Source organism: Heterodontus francisci, chromosome 22 (assembly GCF_036365525.1).
Source record: "Heterodontus francisci isolate sHetFra1 chromosome 22, sHetFra1.hap1, whole genome shotgun sequence".
Classification (NCBI taxonomy): Eukaryota; Metazoa; Chordata; class Chondrichthyes; order Heterodontiformes; family Heterodontidae; genus Heterodontus; species Heterodontus francisci.
The window spans coordinates 74,019,362-74,039,124 of NC_090392.1; the positions used below are offsets into that span (position 1 = coordinate 74,019,362).

Below are 19,763 nucleotides of genomic sequence, written 5' to 3' on the forward strand. Positions count from 1 at the left end.
ACTGGAGTTCAGAAGAGTGAGGGGGGATCTCATAGAAACCTATAAAATTCTAACAGGACTTGACAGGGTAGATACAGGAAGGATGTTCCTGATGGTGGAGGAGTCCAGAACCAGGGGTCATAGTCTAAGGATACGGGGTAAACCTTTCAGGACTGAGATGAGGAGAAACTTCTTCACCCAGAGAGTGGTGAGCCTGTGGAATCCGCTACCACAGAAAGCAGTTGAGGCCAAAACATTCTATGTTTTCAAGAAGGAGTTAAATATAGCTCTTGGTCTAAAGGGATAAAAGGGTATGGGGTAAAAGCGGGAACAAGCTACTGAGTTGGATGATCAGCCATGATCATAATGAATGACGGAGCAGGCTCAAAGGGCCGAATGGCCTAGTCCTGCTCCTATTTTCTATGTTTCTATGATATTTGAATATAAGAATTTTTAAGAACAAAAGAAAGGGCACGAGGCTTAACAAACACCTTTAATGGATTCATCCTACTTACCAGCTTTCTTACCATATCCTTCAATCCCTGCTCTCTCTGGAATGTATCTAATTATCTCTTGAATCCATTGATCCTCTCTGTTTCAATAATCTTCCCCAGCAATGTATTCCATATCTCCTTTGGGTGAAAAGGTTACACCTGACTTACCTTCTTACTGCTAATTTTCCATTTTCATTTATCTCATGCCTCTATTATTCAGAAACCTTGCCACCACGAACAACTCACCTGGATTAACTGTGTCAATTCCCTTCATAGTTTTGAAATCATCAGATTAAATAAACTCAATGTCTTCTTTCCAATAAAAACTAGCCTGGACTGCTCCTCATAATTTAAGTTACAGATATCTAGAATTATCATCAGTGTTCACCTCTGAAACCCTATCAATAATATCCTTCCTATGACTGGATAAGCAGAACTACATCGAGTACTCCTAAAAGAGGGTCCATCCAATCCTTGAGGTTATCACATCAGAAGTTAAAGTCCTCAAAAAAGGAGTGGTACCATCAGGTTCCATCATTTACAATGAATATGAATGGTGGGACACCAGTTAGATTTCCCCTTTCCCATACTGCTGAGCTTAGAGGCTTTAAGCAGAATCCAGGCTAGAGGAGGGGGCAAGCTTAAACATTGCTTGCCAAGTTGGCTGGCCCATAGAAAAATTGGTGAAGGGATTGCATAGAATTTGCAGCACAGAAGCAGTCATTCGGCCCAGCTGGTCTTTGCCGATGTTTATGCTCCACACAAGCCTACTACTACCCAATGAATTAAAAAAAACTCTACGGCATTTTGGTGAAACACACTGCGGCCGCCCATCCTCATAAGTTAAGATACGAGGAACCAAAGGAACAAAATAGGATTTTGACTGAGGTAAAACAATTTAGTTCATAACCTGAAACATTCCATCGCGAATGTAAAGGAAGGCGATTATCATGCAGCCTGGAGAGAAAGAGAGTTAAACAAAGACAATTCTGTGTGTTTCCAGTTAACAGAAAGAAAGAACTTGCATTTATATAGCGCATTTCATGACCTCAAAACACCCCAAAACGCTTTGCAACCAATTAAGTACTTTTGAACTGTTGTAATGTAGGAAACATGGCAATCAATTTGCACACAGCAAGCTCCCACAAACAGCAATGTGAAAATGACCAAATAATCTGTGTTCGTGATGGTGATTGACGGATAAATATTGGCCGAGACACCAGGGAGAACTCCCTGCTCTTCTTTGCAATAGTGCCATAGATTATTTTATGTCCACCTGAGGGGATAGATTTGAACTTTGTTTAACATCGCATCTGCAAGATGCACTCCCTCAGTATTGCACTGGACTGTCAGCCCCAATCCTTATGAGATCCAAAGGAGGTCTGACCAGCGGTACTGCACTATTGTTATATTCTGAATCTCTTGTGATAAAGCAATCTTGATCACTCTTTACACTTGTGAACTCTGTTAATTTCTTGCGTGCCTGAAATCCCAAACCCCTTTAGTTCAGGTAACCCCCTAGCACTTCCCCATTTAGATTACACTCCTATTTGTCAAAGTGCACTAACTCACATTTTGTTTTCTTACAACTGGACTTGCCATTGTCCTGCCCACTTTTTAAATCTATGTCCATTTGTAAACTACTTCATAATTCACGGTAACGCCGAGTTCTGAAGTGTAAATTTCACCCTCCCCTTCCTTTGCTGGCAATCACAGATGAATTATTTATACTCAGGCTTTCTGATTTTCAGGGGTTTTGCTGAAATATCAAACAACTAAAAAATTCATCTCAAAAATTAGGCAACATGTTTATAATCAGAAAATGTCAGCTTTAAATCAGTAAAATGCAATATTTTAAATAATAAACCCATACAATGATCTTCATGAACAATGTCCTGGCCAGTATTTATCCCGTAACCAGTATCTAAAAACAGATTATCTGATCATTATCATATTGCTGTTTATGGGAGCTTGCTGTGCACAAATTGGCTGCCGCATTTTCTACATTAAAACAGTGACCACAATACAGAAGTGCTTCATTGGCTATAAAGCAATTTGGGACGTCAAACTGTATATTCTGCTGCTAAGGTGAAGTTCATGTTAACTTTGCCTGTCCCTTTAAAGCCACAAAGACTAATTGCTACAAATGGTCACATCCTGGGGTCATTTAGAGAGTAATCACTATCGATGAGGAAATTATGCAAACTACAGGTGCTTCTAAATTCCTGTCTCCAAGTCAGAAGCATAAACTCATTCACTTTCCTTCTCTTTATTTTCATATCTTTATTTTCATATACTGTAGATTGCCTGATAGCCAATAGACTCAAAATTAATGGTTTAACCACAAACTCTCCAATTGAAATGACTGGTTCTGTTTCCCCACCAACCCCCAATCCAGACCCCCGACCCCTACTCTCCGCTTCCCTTGTACAACTGTGGTGATGTTAAAATCTATGACCGATCTCACATGAGATTCTACAGCTATTAAAAATCCAAACATGAAAGAAGCGTTGTTTAAAAAAAAGTAATTAAAAACCCCAAAACACTATTGAGCGATTGAGGAGGCTGTTGTGTAAATCATCAACATCACCCTCAACTCACACACACACACAAACACACACACACTCTGTCCCATGTGTTGATCCATTGCACTCTTATTACTCTGCATTTTCTACAATTTTCTTGGGACAACAAAACCAGCCATGGAAACGAGAAATAATTAACAATTATCTTGACTGGCCTCAAGTGTTCTTTTAGCCTTAACATACAGCACTGCAATAAACACCTGCATCATTTAATTTTTTGTTGCTGTCAGTGATGACATTTTTTTTATTGTGTGCAATAACAATTGCACAATAGCCAGACGCCCTGCATCAACAAGGGGGCAAAACACAAACTCATTTCTGAAATGCCAGCGATGCTTGCATCCCATGAAAAGAATTTTAAAAATCAGGTCTATTTAAATAAAATCAGACAGTTAAAAAGTAGTAAGTCTGGCCTATTGAAACCTGGACTTTGAGAAAATAAAATTGATCAAGTCTATGCATTGGGTGTGCATAGGATAACAGGCATCAACACTGCGGAAGGATACATCGGCCTTGGAGGGGATACAGTGCAGAATCACCAGAGCAATACCAGGGCTTAAAGGGTTAAGTTGTGAGGACAGGTTGCATAAACATGACTTCTATTCCCTTGAGTTCAGAAGTTTGGGTGATTTAGTTGAGGTGTTTAAAATGTTCAAAGAATTCGATAGGTACAGAGCAGCTATGGAAGAATTCAGAACAAGGAGGACCAATATTAAATTTAGAGATAGGCCATGTAGGACTAAAATAAGGAAGCACATTTTCACACAAGTGGAAATCTGAAATTCTCTCCCCCAAAAGGCTGTGGATTTTAGTAAGGCATTTGACAAGGTCCCGCATGGCAGACTGGTCAGTAAAATGAAAGCCCATGGGATACAGGGCAATGTGGCAAGTTGGATCCAAAATTGGCTCAGTGACAGGAAACAAAGGGTAGTAGTCAACTGATGTTTTTGCGAATGGAAAGCAGTTTCCAGTGGAATTCCATAGGGCTTAGTGTTGGGTCCGGTGCTGTTTGTGGTATATATTAATGATTTGGACTTAAATATGGGAGGCATGATTGAGAAATTTGCTGGTGACACAAAAATTGGCCGTGTAGTTGATAGTGAAGAGGATAGCTGTAGACTCCAGAATTATATCAATGGTTTGATTGAGTGGGCAGAAAAGTGGCAAATGGAATTCAATCCAGAAAAGTGTGAGGTAATGCATTTGGGGAGGGAAAACAAAGCGAGGGAATACATAATAAACGGGAGGATATTGAGAGGCGTAGAAGTGAGAGACCTTGGAATGCATGTCCACAGATCCCTTAAGGTAGGACAGGTAGATAGAGTGAAGAAGGCATATGGAATGCTTTCCTTTATTGGCCGAGGTATAGAATACAGGGATGTAATGCTGGAACTGTATAAAATGCTGGTTAGGCCACAGCTGGAGTATTGCGTACAGTTCTGGTCACCACAGTACAGGAAGGTCATAATTGCTCTGGAGAGAGTAGAGAGGAGATTTACAAGAATGTTTCCAGGGCTTGACAATTGCAGCTATGAAGAAAGATTGGATAGGCTAGGGTTGTTTTCCTTGAAACAGAGGAGGCTGAGGGGTGACTTAATTTAGGTGTACAATATTATGAGGGGCCTAGATAGAGTAGTCAGGAAGGATCTATTTCCCCACTGGAAAGATCAATTGCCAGGGGGCACCGATTTAAGGTGATTGGCAGAAGCATTAGAGGGGACATGAGGAAAATCATATGGTGGGTATCTGGAATTCACTGCCAGGACCAGTGGTGGAGGCAGAAACCCTCAACTCTTCTCAAAGATACATGGACATGCACCTGAATTGCTGTAACCTGCAAGGCTATGGACCAGGTGCTGGAAGGTGGGATTAGATTGGGCGGCTAGCCTTTTCAGCCAGCACAGAAACGATGGGCTGAATGGCCTCCTTCTGTGCCGTAAGTTTTCTATGGTTCTATGGAAAGGCAATTGAAGCTTTGAAGTCTGAGCCTGGGATTATTGTTGGGCAAGGGTATTCATTGATATGGATCAAAGGCGTAAAAATGAGGTACAGATCAACCATGATCAAATTGAATAACGGAACAAGCTTGATGGGCTCCAAAGTTCACTATGTACATCACTCTACAGTGCACTGCATGGATGCTCTGGTGTCTTAGACAACTGGTCACCCCAGTGAGCAGCTTTGAGACCCTAATAGTGCAGACATTAGTTCCCATGACAAAGATTGGTGTTTAAACACCCAACTTTAAAAAAAAACACCTATGTACAATGCTAATAAATATGGCACTTTATTAATCCCTGGAAAGCAATCCAGGGAGGGTGCAGGATGGGATTACTATGGGGCTTTCTCACATGGGTGAGACAGTCAACAATTTTTCCAATATGTGCATTATAGATACACAGTCATAGAGTCATTATGGCACAGAAGGAGGCCATTTGGCCCATCGGGTCTATGCCAGCTCTCTGGAAAGCAATCCAGTTCGTCCCATTCCACCGCTATATTCTCATAAATGTATGAGAGCATCTCGTGTACAGTAGATCACAATGTAAATGTGTCCTTAAAACAGAAAACTGTTGCTCTTTTTTGACTGATTCTTGAGAAATTTGAGGCAAACAAGAATTGCTTTGCCCTAAGTTCAACTGACTCATAAACTGTTGCCACGTCCTCTGACTCATTGCGATCATTGCCACAGGTGGTCCCACCAGTAATTTTAAATCATTTCAGAATTTTCCAGATTTTTTTAAAGGTTACATGCCTCAAAAGAATTGTCAAAATTTGAATGCCTCTGAGCAGTCTGCATGGTTTCCACAAATTAATCATTAAATTAAATTTGGTAAATGTGTCAATGAAAACTGAACATAAATGTTATTCTGTTGCACTTGTTACTGAAGGTGTTTGGAGAATGTTAGTAAATGCCCCCCTCTCTTGATGTTCCACTCTGCACACCGACCCTCAAATCAAGGGATGACTAGGTTAGCTCATTTGAAACTCTACTAATACAGCCGATTCTTAATTCAAATTTGCTTCACTCAAATTATACAAAAAAATGACAGTTACCAGGAGAAGATTGTTTTGTTCTGGAATCAGTAAGTGGGAGGCCCACAAATGTGACCCGAGGTTTATCTGCCTTCGGATTCTCATTTCTCACTTTCCATCAGTCTCTCTCTTTTTGACATATCTCCCAGACGGTTTGTATCAGAGCTGTCAACATCAGGAAAATGGGGTGAGATGAAGAGCAAGAGATCACAAGCCCAGTTAAACATGTGGAGCTGTGTTTATTTTTGAGAGCGAGAAACATCCATTTAGATTACATTTTTCAACCAAAATGACTGAGTCTCACTCCAAACGAGGAAGACTTGACAAATGTGCCTGATCTACAACAGTAATAGATGGAGGTCTCAAATTCTGTCTCTTGTAATGGGAGAGAAAATTCAAACTGAAGAGTTGGAGCTACCAAGGCCCGAAGCTCTGAAATTCCCTCCCTAAACCTTTAAGCCTCTCTACTTCTCCCTCATCCTTTAAGATGCTCCTTAAAACCTACCTCTTTGACCAGGCTTTTGGTTTCCTGTCCCAACATGCCCTGGTGTTAATAGTGTTTGCCATGGCTCAGTTAGAGCACGCGCACTGAGTCAGAAGGCCAGAGACTTTGAGCATAAAAATCTAGACTGATACTCCAGTGCAATACTGAGGGAGTGCTGCATTGTCATAAGATGAGACATTAAACCAAGGCCCTATCTAACCTCTCAGGTGGATGTTAAAGATCCCATGGCATGATGTTGAAGAGCAAGGAAGTTATCTTCAGTGCCCTGGCCATTATTTATCCCCCAATCAACATCACAAACACAGATTATCCAGTCATTATTACGTTGCCATTTGTGGGAGCTTGCTGTGCACAAATTGGCTGCCTCGTCCCCCACATTACAATGGCAACTACTCTTCAAAGTACTTCATTGGATATAAAGTGCGGTGAGACGTCCTGAGGTTGTGACAGGTGCTCTATAAATGCTAGTCTTCTTCTTCCATGTGGCTCAGTGTCAAATTTTGTTTGATATTATTTCTATGAAGCCTTTAGATGTTTTACTACGTGAAAGGCACAAGTTGTTGTTGCAGAAACCACATCCTAAAAATCAATGTCCTAAATCAGCATTGGCAAATCGTTGGGAGGCTAAGAAAGGCTCATGAAACAGAAAAAAAAAACAGGAAAAAGGGAAAAAAGAAAACTCTTACTGTGAAATCACCCTTTTCAAAAAAATGTAAGGAAAAAGAAGCTGCAAAAGGACATTGGCACTTAATTTTGAACATTCCAATTGCAGTGTGACCTAGAGAAGAATGACATTACCCAAACGTGAAAGCAAGATACAAAACACAACTGAGCTTCAGGGCTCCGAGGGTTATAGGAAGAGCCAAATCTAGTGTGTTGCGAACAAATAGCATGCTCACCAGCTCTCAGAGTCAACACTGCAAGTTGTAACTTGCCTTTCTTTAATGACTACATTCTGGGGACACGCAGGTACCATTATTCCAGGTTTATAAGTAATTAATTAAGTAATAATGGACACACATGTCTACTGTCTTGCCAAGCTGAGAATAGGCTGGGCAACTGATAGACATTACCTTTGATCTTTGTCATTAATCATCCTGTCTCAACTCAATGTGCAGAAATGTAAACATGTAAATCATTACTGTGATACAGCTGGGCCAAAATACTTTGACATTTCCATTCCAAAATGTTGTAATGTTCCTCCTCATACTCTCTCCTGATCCATTTAGGAAACAGTGGGCGGAGTCCTCCCGGTCCCACCAAGGCAGTTTTGAAGGCGAGACCGAGAGCAAACTTGGACATGGGGGTGTCGGGTCGGAGGCCCACCTCCAGTGATCTTGTCAGAGGCAGGGTCATACCAGCAACAGCTACCTGCCCAGCAGCAACAGGTAGCCAATGAGTGGCAATTAAATGACCACTTGAGACCATATTGGGGACGCCAACGGGATTTTACCAGCAGCAGATGGGCCCCTGCTGAGGTGAATCCCAGCAGATCCTGGAGACACCCTCCAGCCTCCTTTATATCTCCCCACCCTGGACCTGTATCTACCAGAGGGCCACAGCTGTGGTTTCCCTTCTACAATGATGGCCTAGAACCTGTGGCCACACGTATTTTAAAGATCTTTTACATGTTCAGAGAGTGCCTCACAATCTCCCACCTACATCGGCAGTGCCCACTTCTCCTGGTGGGCTGACGGCCTCCCAGAGCTTCAGGCGCTCCCAGTGGCCCTTCCAGCTGCAGAGTCCTCCTGTGTCCCTAATAGAACGGGGCCCCCGGAGGCAGTGTCTTAATTGGTCACTTCCAGGACCAGTGCGTAGGCAGGTGGGTCTCACTGACTGATGGGGGCCGGGACCCACATTTGTCCACAACGGAAGAATAATTTCAAAGGCGGTACGATTCCACTCAGTATAGTCCTGCTCCCCCTCCTCCTTCATCCTTCTCTCCAGGGCCTGTTATTGAAAACACTGTTTCCAGTGGCAGTAGGCTCCCTCTCCAGAGGACACGGATTTAAGGACAAAGAAACAAATATGACATGAGGAAAAATGTTTTTACGCAGTGAGTTGTCAAGATCTGGAATGTGCTGCCTGAAAGGGTGGTGAAAGCAAATTCAATAGTGACTGTTAGAAGAGAATTGAATAAACACTTGAAGGGGAAAAAATTTGCAGGGCGATGGGTAAAAAGAATGGGACTAATTGGGTAGGTCTTTCAAAGAGCCAGCACAGGCACAATGGACCAAATGGCCTCATTCAGTGCTGTATCATTCTATGATTCCATGATTTCATCACCATGACAACATCAAGTGAGCATTAATCAAGCCAAATGTTCTCAAAGGATGCTGTCTTGCCAATCAAATTTCAAAGCACTGTGGCTGAATCCGAAATCCCAGGTGTATAATTGTGGTTTGTAGCTGTATTTGTAACACCGATCTAAAATTAATGTTTAATCCAATATTAGGTCCTGCTGTCACATTTCCTTTTTCAATGAGGAACACGACGCTCCAAGCTACAAACGTCTTCCTCCAACCATCAACATTACTCTGACACTGAATGGAATTGCAATTTTTTTTTTAAATGCCGGAACGAGAGTTTACCATTTCCCTCACTCTCTCTAAGCACCAAAAAATGGACACAAAGATATTAAACTTGGAACCCCCAAATTGTACTGGAATTTTTTTTGAAAACAACGCAAGGAAGGGGCCACCCAAAGTTCTGTTCAACATCCACCATATTTGTAGCCGGGTCACATTTACAATGGGGTCGATTACTTCAGTGGTGATGCAGAGAAACACCAACAACAAGGGTTCAATCCCCCTACCGGCTGTGGTAGTTCATGGAGGTCTGCCTCCTTCCCTTGCCCCATGCTTGCGGAGTGGTGACCCTCAAGCTATGCATTACTAGTTGTCTCTCTCTAATGGGGAGAGATGCCTATGGTCCTTTAGTACGACAGCTAGAACTGCAACATGTACAGTGCAGTCATTGTTCAATCAAGGGTCCATGGACAATATGGCTTAAAATTGGATTGCTCTAATTTTGCAGTGCAGGGGTTGCGATTCACGAACAGCCCAGTCCCGTTGAGACAGACATCACATAAACTCTTAAGTGTAGAGCACACATTAAAAAGCAGCTGCTGCTGACTGCCTGCACTGCAGTCATTCTCAATTTTTTTTGTCCTTGAACCACTTAGGCAGGGCAAATGATCCCGCAGACCACCTACCAGTCCTCCTCCATCCACTTTCACTTGCCACCGCAAAAGAAAATCATCGGAATTCATGGGAAGGATGGCTATAGCGTATACGCTTATGGAATCTATAAACATTTCGCTGCTTTTACAACAGCAAATATAATGAATTTATGTGCATTTTTATTAAATATAAGTTAAATAATTCATGCCAGAAACAAAGGTATATACGTTTTCATATTATAAACATTAATACTACAAGAGAACACATTTATTTGAAACATTCTGTTATAAAATCATCACAATAATCTCCTTCTGAGAAATTAATACTTATCTTAGATCTATATAAATCAAACAAAAGAAGAATTTTCCTCCACACAAGATCAGGGGGCAGGTTGTTCAACCTTGCCCGTCTAAGAGCGAAGTCCAAAGTACGGAAAGTCCTCATCAGGGAACTCCTCTTTGCTGACGATGCTGCTTTAACATCTCACACTGAAGAGTGCCTGCAGAGTCTCATCGACAGGTTTGCGGCTGCCTGCAATGAATTTGGCCTAACCATCAGCCTCAAGAAAACGAACATCTTGGGACAGGATGTCAGAAATGCTCCATCCATCAATATTGGCGACCACGCTCTGGAAGTGGTTCAAGAGTTCACCTACCTAGGCTCGACTATCACCAGTAACCTGTCTCTAGATGCAGAAATCAACAAGCGCATGGGAAAGGCTTCCACTGCTATGTCCAGACTGGCCAAGAGAGTGTGGGAAAATGGCGCACTGACGCGGAACACAAAAGTCCAAGTGTATCAAGCCTGTGTCCTCAGTACCTTGCTCTATGGCAGCGAGGCCTGGACAACATATGTCAGCCAAGAGCGACGTCTCAATTCATTCCATCTTCGCTGCCTCCGGAGAATCCTCGGCATCAGGTGGCAGGACCGTATCTCCAACACAGAAGTCTTCGAGGCGGCCAACATCCCCAGCATATACACCCTGACATGAAGTCCTGTGACATTGATCACAAGTCGTGGCAGTCAGTTGCCAGCGTTCGCCAGAGCTGGTGGGCAGCCATATAAAATGTGGCGAGTCGAAGAGACTTAGCAGTTGGCAGGAAAAAAGACAGAGGCGCAAGGGGAGAGCCAACTGTGTAACAGCCCCGACAAACAAATTTTTCAGCAGCACCTGTGGAAGAGCCTGTCACTCTAGAATTGGACTTTATAGCCACTCCAGGCACTGCTCCACACACCACTGACCACCTCCAGGCGCTTACCCATTGTCTCTCGAGATAAGGAGGCCAAAGAATATAAATCAAACAAAAACAATAACATAAATATTGTTTATAAAACTACATTGTTGTGGCTCGTGCGTGTGACAACTCATGCCGCACGTGCAGGAGCTGGTCTGATTGTGTGACATCGCGCAAGTGGCGGGAATGAAGGTTCAGGCCTGTTCTCTCGTATGGTCTCGGCCATGGTGTTGTGCGTCAGCCCGCGGGCTGACCACCTGGAGGACACTCGCAGACCACATTTTGAGAACCACTGCTGTCGTGCAACTGGCTGTAAGGAGAAGGACACCAAATGGAGGAACAACGAGAGAGAGCTTCCAGCTTCTCAGCTGAGGCAGTGGAGGCCTCAATTCAGAAGATCTGCAGGAGAAGAGAAGCCATGTTTCTGTGGGGGGTGGGGGTGGGCGAGGCCCTCAAGGAATACCCTCTGAAGGGAATGGGAGCAGGTGTCCAGGGAGATCAATTCCCAAAGTCTGGCCCTGGGGTCCTGGCAGCGGTGTCGCAAGAAGTTCAATGACCTAACACGGGTGGTGAAGGTCAGTCACTGCATCTCCAAATGCCATCTCCCACATACTGCACCACCAACATCTCCTGCTGCTCAGTGCATCACATCCCCATCACTCAGCCATCATCAATCTCTAGCAATCAGGACTCAAGCCTAACACTCGGATGCTCACCCTCACGCGCACATCAATGATGTGATTGTGTTGTTAAATGGCGGAGAGGAGTCATGAACCATCCATATAGGATGTATCCTTTGACTCCAAGCAGCCTGCTTCTGGTTCTTCATGGTCATAGAGTCATCGAGTACAGAAACAGGCCCTTCAGCCCATGGCTTTCTGTGCTGGCCATCCAGCACCCAACGATTAAAATCCCATATTCCTGCACTTGGCCCGTAGCCTTGTATCCGATGCCATTTCAAGTGTTCATCTAAATACTTCTTAAATATTGTGAGGGTTCCTGCCTCCACCACCTCTTCAGGTAGTGTGTTCCAGATTCCAACCACCCTCTGGGTGAAAAGATTTTTCCTCAAATCCCCCCTAAACCTCCTGCCCCTTACCTTGAATCTATGCCCCCTGGTTCTTGACCCATCTGCTAAGGGAAAAAGTTTCTTCCTATCTACCCTATCAATGCCCCTCATAATCTTGTACAACTCAATCATGTCCCCCCTCAGCCTTCCCTACTCCTTTTCAGTCTCTTTTCATAGCTGAAATGCTCCAGCCCAGGCAACATCCTGGTGAATCTCCTCTGCACCCTCTCCAGTGCAATCACATCCTTCCTATAGTGAGGTGACTGGAACTGTACACAGTACTCCAGGTGTGGCCTAACTAGCGTTTTATACAGCTCCATCATAACCTCCCTGCTGTTATATTCTATGCCTCGGCTAATAAAGGCAAGTAACTCATATGCCTTCCTAACCACCTTATCTACTTGTGCAGCTGCCTTCAGGGATCTATGGACAAGTACACCAAGATCCCTCTGACCTTCTGTACTTCCTACGGTCCTACCATCCATTGTATATTCCCTTGCCTTGTTAGTCCTCCCAAATGCATTACCTCACACTTTTCAGGATTAAATTCCATTTGCCACTGCTCCGCCCATCCTACCAGCCCATCTATATCGTCCTGTAAACTAAGGATTTCCTCCTCGCTATTTACAACACCACCAATTTTCGTGTCATCTGCGAACTTACTGATCATACCTCCTATATTCACGTCTAAATCATTAATGTACACTACAGACAGCAAGGGTCCCAGCACCAATCCCTGTGGTACACCACTGGTCACAGGCTTCCAATCGCAAAAACAGCCCTCAGCCATTACCCTCTGCCTTCTGCCACTAAGCCAATTTTGGATCCAATTTGCCAAATTGCTCTGGATCCCATGGGCTCTTACCTTCTTAACTAATCTCCCATGCCGGACCTTATCAAAAGCCTGACTGAAATCCACGTATACTACATCTACTGCTTTACCCTCATCGACACATCTAGTCACCTCCTCGAAAAATTCAATCAAGTTAGTTCGACACAATCTCCCCCTGACAAAGCCATGCTGACTATCCCTGATTAATCCCTGCCTCTCCAAGTGGAGATTAATCCTGTCCCTCAGAATTTTTTCCAATATTGTCCCAACCACTGATGTTAGACTCACCGGCCTGTAATTACCTGGTTTATCCCTGCTACTCTTCTTGAATAATGGTACCACATTTGCTGTCCTCTGGTACCTCTCCTGTGGCCTAGAGGATTTGAAAATTTGTGTCAAAGCCCCTGCTATCTCTTCCTTCGGTGACCCGAAGATGGCAGGAATGGCAGACTGCCTCAGGATAAAGGTGTGACTACTGCTAGTATCATAGCCATCACTGACAAGGGAGAAGATTCTGCCAAAGTCAGTGAAAAAGGAGATAGTTGAGACACTGGATGGGCTAAAAATTGATAAAGAGAAGGTATTAGATAGGCTGGCTGTACTTAAAATTGATAAGTCACCAGGACTGGATGAGATGCATCCAAGGATACTGAAGGAAGTAAGGGTGGAAATTGCAGAGGCACTGACCATAATCTTACAATCCTCCTTAGATACTGGGGTGATGCCAGAGGACTGGAGGATTGCAAAAGTTACACCCTTGTTCAAAAAAGGGTGTAAGGAAAAGCCCAGCAACTACAGGCCAGTCACTTTAGCCTCGGTGGTGGGAAAGCTTATAGAAATGATAATCAGGGACAAAATTAACAGTCATCTGGACAGAGGTGGATTAATTAACAAAAGCCAGCGTGGATTTGTTAAGTGGAAATTGTATTTAATTCACCTAATTTGAGTTCTTTGATAAGGTAACAGAGAGAGTTGATAAAGTGCCACATGGCAGGCTTGTCAGCAAAGTTAAAGCCTGTGGAGGGACAGTAGCAGCATGGATACAAAATTGGCTGAGTGACAGGAGACAGAGAGTAGGCGAATGGTTGTTTTCCCCACTGGAGGAAGGTATATAGTGGGGTTTCCCAAGGGTCGGTACGAATACCACTGCTTTTCTTGATCTCTTAATGACTTAGTCTTGGGTGTACAGGGCACAATTTAAGAATTTGCTGATGACATAAAACTTGAAAGTATTGTGAACTGTGAGGAGGATAGTGATAGCCTTCAAGAGGGCACAGACAGGCTGGTGGGATGGGAGGACACAGATGGGCAGGTGGAATTTAATGCAGAGAAGTGTGAAGTGATGCATTTTGGTAGGAAGAATGATGACAGGCAATACAAAATAAAGGGCTCAATTCTAAAAGGGGTACTGGAGTAGAGGAACCTGGTGGTATATGTGCACAATTCATTGAAGGTGGCAGGGCAGGTTGAGAAAGTACTTAATAAGGCATATGGGATTCTGGGCTTTATAACTAGAGGCATAGAGTAGAAAAGCAAGGAGGTTATGGTGCATCTTTATAAATTACTGCTTCAGCCTCAACTGGAGTATTGGGCTGCATTTTATGCAGTCGGTGGCGGTTCTGATGCCAGGCCAGAAAGATGAGGGGAAACCCGCCTTGGCTGTTTGAGGGACCTCCGGCTGCTTTAATGGCATTCAGGCAATTAGCTTTAAGGATGGGGATCCCACCTTCAAGAGTTGCTGGCCAATCAGAGGGGCAGTACTCAGCAGTCCCAGCAGTGCCACCGGGAGCAGTGGCCACTGCTTGTATTGCAGGAAGACATGGACCAGGAACAGTGCTGGAGTCCCAGAGAGCAAGTAACTTGGGGTGGGCACGCCGACACAGTCAGTAATGCACTGGTGAGGGGTGGGGGTGGTGGGTTATTGAGGACGGGTGGGGACATTGGCAAAGGGGCGGTCTTTGTCGTTGGGGCCCTCCATAGGCCACAGATTGCCCAAGTACCTGGACCCGCACCCTAAACCCTGGCTCAGGTATAAAATTAAAACCCGACCCGACCCTACCCTGGCAAAGCCACTTGCTAAAACCTCTTGCTTCTGGTAACTTGTCCCGATTATTTTTTCTCAGTGAGGTAATTACCATGGAAAATGAAGAACATTATAGGGAAAAATGACATTATCAAGAAAACATTGGTTATTTCCTGGCAATTAAACCAGCCAAAAGTTAAACTTTTCACAGAAATCCATTGCTGTGTTAACCAGAGAAAAAGATTTTTAAAAATAAATAAAATAAACAAAATAAATGGCAAGTAACATTCGCGCCACACAAGTGCCAGGCAATGACCATCTCCAACAAGAGAGAATCTAACCATCTCCCCTTGACATTCAATGGCATTACCATCACTGAATCCCCCACTATCAACATCCTGGGGGCTACCATTGACCAGAAACTGAACTGGAGTAGCCATATAAATACCGTGGCTACAAGAGCAGGTCAGAGGCTGGGAATCCTGAGGCGAGTAACTCACCTCCTGACTTCCCAAAGCCTGTCCATCATCTACAAGGCACAAGTCAGGAGTGTGATGGAATACTCTCCACTTGCCTGGATGGGTGTAGCTCCAACAACACTCAAGAAGCTCGACACCATCCAGGACAAAGCAGCCCACTTGATTGGCACCCCATCTACAAACATTCACTCCCTCCACCACCGACGCACAGTGGCAGCAGTGTGTACCATCTACAAGATGTACTGCAGCAATGCACCAAGGCTCCTTAGACAGCACCTTCCAAACCCTCGACCTCTACCAACTAGAAGGACAAGGGCAGCAAATGCATGGGAACACCACCACCTGCAAGTTCCCCTCCAAGTCATACACCATCATGACTTGGAACTATATCGCCGTTCCTTCACTGTCGCTGGGTCAAAATCCTGGAATCCCCTTCCTAATAGCACTGTGGGTATACCTACCCCAAATGGACTGCAGCGGTTCAAGATGGCAACTCACCACCACCTTCTCAAGGGCAATTAGGGATGGGCAATAAATGCTGGCCTGGCCCGCGACAACCACATCCCATGAATGAATTTTTTTAAAATGATAAGAAAGGGGATTGAATTAACTATCGTAATAGCCACCACCGATCAGAGATAGAGAAAGAAGGAATGAAGGATAACAAGAGGGAGTGAAAGGGGGGAGGGTGGGAAAAAGAACAAAAAGGTAGGTCTGTGATATGTGGAGGGCAGGAGAGATTAAATGATAAAAGAGTCAATGGTGCAAGGCTAAAGGGAGTGGTAATGGGACAAGTAAAGAAATGAAGAATGTGCCTAAAGGAGGTGTGAATTGCAGGATCATGAACAGCTGCCATCTGATAACAATAAAACTATAACCTACAAAGAAAAAGGAAAGGAAATGGGGGCAAAGGTTACGACCTGAAATTGTTGAACTCGGCGATGTGCCCAGAAGGCTGTAAAGTGCTGTTCCTCAAGCTTACGTTGGGTTTCATTGGGCCTCGGCAGAGGGCGAGGACAGAGAGGTCAGAGTAAGAGTTAGGTTGAGAATTAAAATGGTCTCTCTTGCCTTCCAACCTATATAGACCTTCCCTTTTGTTCTTCTTTCCTCCCCTTTCACGTGCTTAAATTCTATTCCATCTCTAACTTTTCCCAGTTCTAAAGAAAGGCCATTGACCTGAAAAGTGTAATCTGTTTTTCTCTCTCCAAAAAAATGCTGCCCGACCTGCTGACTATTTCCAGCATTTTCTGCTTTAGTTAGGATTTCCAGCATCTGCAGTGTTTTACTATTGTAACAAGAGTTGTTGGGGAGGAAAATATACTTTGACTCATTTTGCCTTTTGCTTTGTCGAACACAGGTCTGTGATCTAGCCCTCAGTGAGCGGCCAAATGGAATCCTGCAGCCTTGAATGCTTTTTCCAACCCTCTGGCATTTTGCTTGGATTTCCAGCACATTATGCTCAGCCAACGCCCAAGGCAAAAAGAAAAACATACCTTGCAGCAATTTTACATTTTTGCCAGCTGACAAGTGTTGAAGCTTATATCCACTTAATGCTGAAATAACCTTTATTCACGAAACCCATTCTCCTCAGCGCAGTATCAATGGGAATGCCTTTCCGAATAATAATACCTCATGATCAAAAGAAGATAGGTCATAGTCCCAATGAAATGTATTGTTTGCTTTGAAAGGGTAAGACATGTAGAGACAAGATACTGAAATCTTTTATAAGCAAAGTGCGACTCCTTCCAAACAAGTGGCACTTAACATGTCAACTGTATATGTTGTAAACTTGTACGAGTATGAAAAGATCCTACAAATGATCTGAATGTTAAATCCTTTTGTTGAGCAACATTGATTTTAATGAGATCAAAATGTCTTTGTTCGTCAAGTATCTTCTAATAGACGTATCTGACATTCTCTCCTCAACCCAATCTCCACCCCTCCTCCCCCTTATCTGCAGAATCCTCTTCAGAACACAACAGTCAGATATATAATTAATTGCTGTGCACACTAAGAGGGCACTAGCTTTAAAGATTATACTGGGATTAAATCGAAGTAAGTGCATATAGATAGAAAGAGATATGTACAGCCTAGGTTCAATGTTGGGGATCCGATAGAGGAGACCTCAATGGGGCTGAAAAGTGCCGTATTAGGAAATTAACCTCTGCAAAATAAAATGACTCAGGCTGTAAAAGTCCTTGACCTCCTCAAGTCAAAGAGATCTTCATTTCATAAAAATAAAGAATAAAATCTGGAAAAAAAAATTAACATTCTCCACTCCTGACTGGATTCATTGATAGCCAATTGGTTTTCCAAGGCAACAGATCTTTCAATAGAACCTTGTAGTTTTTCATCCATTTTGTTTTTGGAAAATAGATCCATCTCAAGGATTTGAATGAAAATACAATGAAGATAACTTCAACAGGCACTTGATAAGTGACTAACCCATTTAAAACGAGTAGAATTAAACTGCTCATATCCCTCTTATATCTCCCAATGATGTCTAAATTGTTTAAATGAATTGAATAATCTACACAGCATGTGACCCAGCCCCCTGAACTCTGCCTACCCCCAAACTTTTCCCTCCTACCTAATACATGTTTTTTTTTGTCAGCTCAGGGGTTTTACAAGCTCTCAAAAACTTGCTGCTACATCCTGCCCACTGACTGTCTTAGCCTCAAATTTGGTTGGAACAGGATTAGGAGTTTACCTCAATGTACGGTTCTACTGGCAACGTGTGACAAACTGGCAGTCCAATTTAATCTCAGGGCTCAGCTCTAAAGCCACCACACCCCAACCCAACCAGACTCTCTCTTCCTCTGACTTTGACCTCTTGTGCATTCCACCCTCCCTCCACCTTCCCATGCCTAAGTCTTCAGCAGTCCAGGGCCTGTACTCATGAATTCCCTCCTTAAACTCCACAGCCCTTCACCCCTCCCCCTCTTCCTTTAAGATCTTCCTCAAAATTCACCCCCTAGTCCAAGTTTTTCATCATCCTTCCTGATATCCCCTTCTTTGGCTTGGCATCCATTTCTTTATTCTGCCCCAGTGAAGCACCTTAGGGCACTTCACTGTGTCAAAGGTGCAGATATCCTTCCCTAATGGACACACAAGTGCAAGAAGTTGCTGCTGTTGTTGTCCAGGAGCATGTGTGAAGAAGGGTGGGCTGGCAGGCAGGGATTGTTGGTAGACCATCTCTGTAATGCAGGTAATACAAGCCCTCAACTGCTATACTGCTTTGGCATAAAATTGACCTGGTTTTAGCAGAGGCAAATGTGAAAATCATTCCATCATACACCGCATGAATGACTAAATCTCATCGCCAAAATGGGCTATTTGCTTAAGCAGGCTCCTCTGCATGAGAATTAGTGCAAATGCTCACTAAGCTTTTGAACACCAAGGTTGAACAATGCAAAGCTAGTGTTTCTTCACAGTTCCAATACTATGTTGATTGCGAGCCATCAGTATTACACAGTCAAAGCACTGATTGTTGTATCAAAAGTAATAGTCATCGCAAGGTCCAGTCGTTTTGAGACTTGACAATGCTTTCAGGGAACGGTTGGTAATCTTTTACACTTCTTACTTCAAAGCCGCCTTTGTCTCCTGATTAGTCGAAGGAAAAAATCCAACTGAAATTCTCCTGGGTCACACCGCTCTTAGTTTTCCTCGTTAGTTTGGTTTTGTTTTCCACCTCGCCTTTTGGCACCAACAACAAACATTCAGCACTGAAAGCGTTGAGGACTGCTTCATACTTCCAACGAGTTATCGAATAAAAGTTTTTGTTCTATTAAATGTTAAGTTGGAAGCATTCAATTGTTTTGAGAAGGGTTGGTTGGCCTTTTGCAGGTGGGTGCAAACACCACTGGAATTTTACTTCCTCCCACAAGCCAAAAGACTTGCAGGTTGATAGGTAAATTGGCCATTATAAATTGTCACTAGTATAGGTAGGTGGCAGGGAAATATAGGGACAGGTGGGGATGTTTGTTAGGAATATGGGATTAGTGTAGGATTAGTATAAATGGGTGGTTGATGTTCGGCACAGACTCGGTGGGCCGAAGGGCCTGTTTCAGTGCTGTATCTCTAATCTAATCTAATCTAATCTAAGAAGGTCACTTGACAGAGTCACATTTTGTAATGTGATTTACATCATGTTGTAGATTGAAATAAGACATAAAAAAACTTTTATCAACTTAAAATACAGGGGCAATAATGCCCTTGAAACCAATTCAAAATATGAATCAATAACTATCTATTAAAAAAAATTGGGGACAGAGAGAAATGAGCATTTTCTGTGTTTCAGTGGTGAAGTAGTGGGTCTCATTTGCCTGATCCAACCTTACATCT

The 19,763-nt window shown here is 43.4% G+C and overlaps 1 protein-coding gene across 1 annotated transcript in view; it reads right to left on the bottom strand.

The window, feature by feature from the left end:
- Window positions 1–19,763, bottom strand: part of dscaml1 (Down syndrome cell adhesion molecule like 1) — a 504,300-nt gene that overhangs the window by 440,638 nt on the left and 43,899 nt on the right. The gene's annotated exons all lie outside the window — the stretch shown is intronic.